Raw genomic sequence first — 5725 nt, forward strand, 5'->3', positions numbered from 1 at the left:
GGACATTGTTTCGTTCTGCTGTGCATGGGGTCACTATGAGTCGGTTCCGACTAGATGTCACCTGACAACAATGACCTTTTGCTATCTCCTTGTATAATGTCCCTGATGTAATCCACAACTCATCTGGTCTTCTGTCTTTAGTGTGTGAAATATCAAATCTATTCTTCAGATGACCTCTAAATTCAGATGAGTTATAGTCAATGTCATGTTTTGGATCTCATGGACTTGTTCCAATTTTTTTCAGCTTCATCTTGAATTTGCACATGAGCAATTGATCTTCTATTCTTCAGTCTGCCCCTTATTTTGTTTTAGCTGAAGATACAGAGCTTTTCCACCACCTCTTCCCATGTCAGGTGCCATCGAGTCAGAACTGACTTACAGTGACCCCATGCACAGCAGAACAAAATAATGTCTGATCCTGGGCCAACCTCACTACAATTGCCACACTTCAGTCAATTTGATTTCTGTGTATTCCATCTAGTGAAGTCCATGTGCATAGTAATCTTGTTTATAAAACCTATTTTCAGTGAAGAAGTCATTGGTTTTGCAAAATTCTCTCATGTGACCTCCAGCATCGTTTCTACAACTAAGACCATATTTTCCAACTATGGATCCTTTTTCTTTATTTCCAGTCTTTGCATCCAGTCACCAGTAATTATCAATACATCTTCAATTTCAGACTGAAGAACTTGGTAGAATTTTTCAATTTCATCATCACTGGTTTTAGTATTTGAATGTAAATTTGAATGATAATGGTACCAGTGGTATTAATTGGTCTTCCCTGTATGTATGGTATACATATTATTCTATCACAGACAGTGTTTCACTTCATGACTGATGTTGATATATTTTCTCCACTTTTTTTTTTTTTCCCAGTCATCCAAATATTGGTTTCTTTATGGACTAATTTTTTTTTTCTTAGTCTGAAAGCAGAGAGTGATGGCAGGGTAATAGTTGCATTTGTATCATGTGAGATCTTCCACAGATATATTGAGAAATTAAATTCTGGCCAGTGATTTTTTAGTTACTACGGACCACAGATTATGGTATTGGAGGAGATTATTGAAAGTGCATGGGCTACCAAAAGAACCAATAGATCCATTTTGGAAGAAGTGCAGCCAGAATGCTCCTTGGAGGACAAGATGGCCAAACTTTGTCTCTCATACTTCGGACATATTGTCAGGAGGAACCAGTCACTGGAGAAGGATATCATGTTTGGAAAGGTGGAGGGTCAGAGAAAAAGAGGAAGACCCAGTGAGATGGATTGACCAAGTGGCAGCATCGATGGACTCAAGCATGTCAACCGTAGTGAGGCTGGCCCACGATCTGACAGTGCTTCATTCTGCTGTGCATAAGGTTGCTATGGGTTGGTACTGACTCAATGGCACCTAACAACCAGAACAACAAAAATGGACCACAGAAGAGGTACAAAAGAAGTACATTTTAATAATAAATGCATTTTTCCCCAAAAATGTATTCATTGTTCTAAGTGAAGTTCTGGTATGGCACTGTGGGAGGAAAAATAAATAAATAAACTATGGAACATAAGTTCTCTTTGAACCATAAGGTCAGTGGTTCACACTCATCAGCCACTCCTTTGAAACCCTATAAACTGTCACTATGAGTCAGAACCAACTCAACGACACTTGACAATGGCAATACTCCCTTTCTAGGCAGACCAGGCGTTAGGTGACACAGTAGGCTACTAAAAAAAAAGATCAGAAATTTGAACACACCAACTATTCCACAGAAGAAATCTGTGACTGTCTGCTTCCACAAAAATTGAAAGCCTTAAAAACACAATGTTGTTGCTCTTGTCAAGTGCTGTCGAGTCGGTACCACTCATCACAACCCTATTCACAACAGAACAAAACACTGTCCATTCCTATGTCAACCTCATAATAGTTGCTACACTTGAGCCCATTGCTTTTGTCACTGTGACAATCCATCTCATTTGGAGTCTTCTTCTTTGTTGCCCCTCCACTTTGCCAACCATTTGTCCTGCTCTAGGGACTTGTCTCTCCTGATAATACTTTCAAGGTATGAGAGACACAAATAAAGCATGAATAATATAAAATTTTGTCATTCTATTTTGTCCTAGATGGTCACTATGAGTCAAAATTGATTTGATGGCGATGGATTTGTGTTTTCGTTTTTTTTGTAAGGGCAGAATACTGAAGTTTCCCCTGATTTAACAGGGTTCCACAAATCAAAGGAATCAATGGAAGATTTTAAGGATTTTGATTTTAAGGAATTGGATCACATAATTTCACTGGCAAATCCACAATCCTTAGGCCAGACAGAAGCATTGAACCATCTATAGGATTTCTGTTACGGTTTTAAGGATGAATTGAATAATTGTCTCTTTCCTGGAATCCTCACGTTTTATTCAGTGGTCCCTTTAATTTATTGGATGATGCCTACCCATATTAATGAAGACAATCTCTTTTATTTATAGGTACATGATTCTAAATGTTAATCACATTGACAGAATATCTTCATAGCAAGAAACAACTGGGTACCATAGCCTGGCCACATTAATACAAAATATTAATCATCACATCCCGTAAGTTTCTACCCTTAGCATTCTCCCAGCTTTTAAATTTAGTGAATTAATGAAAGGATTACTCAAACATACCTATGGTACTAACTCAGGTGATGTTAAGATAAGATTATCTTTGGTAGGCTTAATCAAACCAGGGGAACCTTTAGAAGACAATGGAATCTTGTTTCCAAAAAAATATTGGAATCCTGAAGGATTCAGAGAATCCAGAATGATTCTCTGGTTCTGGTTTTGAAGGTGGAAGAGCTATATAAAAGGGAGGACTCTGGGACCGATAGCAGTCCTCAAGCAAGAACTAGCAATCCTAAGGAATTTCCTTAGGAAGGTTTTTCAGCAGGTACTTACGTGATAGTTTGTTACAAAACAACAGAAAATGAATACAGCTTAACATCTGTTGTCAAAGAGGCATTTCCTTCTCCTGGGTTAGTAAAGCCTGTTTTACTTTGTGCTATTGAAATAATTTATCTGTGTGCTACTTTCTCTTACTAAATCTTGGGGGATTTTACTCTTAAGAAATGCACAATTGTAAAACTCTGAAAGGCCAGACCCTGGCAACAGGCTTTCTGGGCAAGAGTACTGGTTCTGCCACTTTTTATCTGTGTGGCCTTGGATAAATTGATAACCACTTAAAGTCCTCAGGCTTTTTATTTTTAAAATGGATAAATAAGCAATATTCATCACCCAAAATTGGTTGTTGTTTTTGTTGTTAAGTGCTGTCAAGTTAGTTCCAACACATAGTGACCCTGCATATTGCTTCCAAGGAGAGGTTGGTGAGTTTGAACTGCTGACCTTATGGTTCAATTGGCCTTGCAGTTGAACACATTATCCCACAATACCACACTAAGATTCCAAAATGTGGTTGTTGTTATTGTTGTTGTTAAGTGTCGTTGATTTGATTATGACCTATAGCAACATTGTATAGGATTTCTGAAGAGCAGCTGATTATAGTGCTGCAAAATCCATATGGAAGACATGTCTGATTTCCCCTGGCTTCACAAGGGAGAAAGAGAAACAAACTGAAAATCAAATCAAAGCTGATTCCTATGAAACAGGTCAGACATGCTTCCAACCTCAAATCTTCATCTTATTCTGACACCAACTTTTCCTCCCACAGCACTTTCTGATTCACATCTGGGTTCAGTAATCCATTGCAGTGGCCACATAGAACTCATAAAAACACCCATAATTATGGGATTTATTGAGGAAACAAACAGGACACAATTTAGGATCAAAACCTACACAAGATGCAGCAGTTCTCCTGTCAGGAAAACCTCTTGTCTGCCATACTGCAGACACACCTAAAGAATGTCTTCAGCCTCTCAGCCTTGATCTCTGCCCTGTTTGTACACCTGTTACAAACATATTTTAGCCAGTCTCTGAATGTCTAAAGGGCACAATCTTTAAGCCAGTCTCATGCTTGTAGACACTCAGCTTTACTCAGTCCATATGCCTATAGCCAGAAGCTGCTCTGCCTGTGCATGACATTTCCTCTGCTGTTACCTCTACCATACTCTCTACAGCTGCCTCTGCAGTTGCTATATCATTAGCTAGGGGTCCCACTTTCCACTCATGCTTTTACCTCTTGATAATTATGGAATCTTCCATCTCTTCTTCTAAGATGGTTGCTTTCAAATCAGCTAGAGGGCAAAACTCATCATTCCCAGCTTTAGAGATCAATATACCTTATTTGCATGGTACTGATCTATGCCACAGGTATTTTAAATACCAGCAGGTTCACCCATGTTGAACAGGTTTCAGATGAGCTTCCAGATGAAGATAGACTAGGAATAAGGAGAGACGAACAACTTCTGAATATTTAGTCATTGAAAACATTATGAATAGAAGAGAAATGCTTTCAGATATAATGCCACAAAATGACCCCCTCAGTTTGGAAGGCACTCAAAATGCGACTGGGGAAGAGCTGCCTCCTCAAGTAGAATTGCCCATGATGATGCAAATGGAGCAAAAACCTTGTGAGTAAAGCCCTCAGGACTTTCATTTGTAGATGGGGCACAATATCAAATGAAGAGAAACAGCTGTAAGCATCCATTAATAATAATAACATGAAATGTACAAAGTATGAATATAGGAAATTTGGAACTTGCCCGAAATGAAATGGAAGACACAAACTTCAAAATTATAGGCATTAGTGAGTTAAATGGACAGGTATTGGCCATTTTGAATCTGATGACCACATGGTTTGCTATGCAGGGAATGATAAATTGAAGATGAATGGTGTTGCATTCATTGTCAAAAAAAAAACATCAAGATTTGTCAGGATATACAACACTCGCTGTAATAGCATAATATCCATGAGCCTATAGGAAAGACCAGTTAAAACCACTATTATTCAAATTTATGAACCAACCATGAAAGACAGTGATGATGAAATAGAAGAATCCTACCAACTTCTTCAACCTGAAATTGATCAAACATGCAATCAAGATATATTGTTAATCACTGGTGATTAGAATGCAAAGGTTAAAAAAAAGAGTAAGTATCAGTTGTTGTTGTCAGGTGCCATCAAGAGGGAACCAACTCATAGCGACCCCCATGCAGCACAGAACGAAACAATGTCCGATCCTGGGCCAACCTCACTACTGCTGCCACACTTGTGTCCATCAATGCTGCCACCTGGCCAATCCATCTCGTTGGGGGTCTTCCTCTTTTTCTCTGACCCTCCACCTTACCAAACATGACATCCTTCTCCAGCAACTGGTCCCTCCGAACAATATGTCCAAAGTATGAGATAGGAAGTTTGGCCATCTTATCCTCTAAGGAGCATTCTGGCTGCACTTCTTCCAAAATGGATCTATTAGTTCTTTTGGCAGCCCATGGCACTTTTAGTATTCTCCTCCAACACCATAATTCAAAGGCATCAATTCATCTATGATCTTCCTTGTTCACTGCCCAGATTTCACATCCATATGAGGTTATTGAAAACAACATGGCTTGGGTCAGGAGCATCCTAGTCCTCAAGCTGACATCTTTGCTCCTTAACACTTTAAATTTCCTGTGCAGCAGATTTGCCTAATGCAATACGTCATCTGATCTCTTGACTGCTGCTTCCGTGGGTGTTGATAGTTAATCCAAGAAGAATAAAGTCCTTGACAACTTCAATCTTTTCTCCATTGATAAGAATGTTGTTTATTGGTCCAGTGG

This window comes from Chrysochloris asiatica, unplaced genomic scaffold (assembly GCF_000296735.1).
Source record: "Chrysochloris asiatica unplaced genomic scaffold, ChrAsi1.0 scaffold00208, whole genome shotgun sequence".
Taxonomy (NCBI): Eukaryota; Metazoa; Chordata; class Mammalia; order Afrosoricida; family Chrysochloridae; genus Chrysochloris; species Chrysochloris asiatica.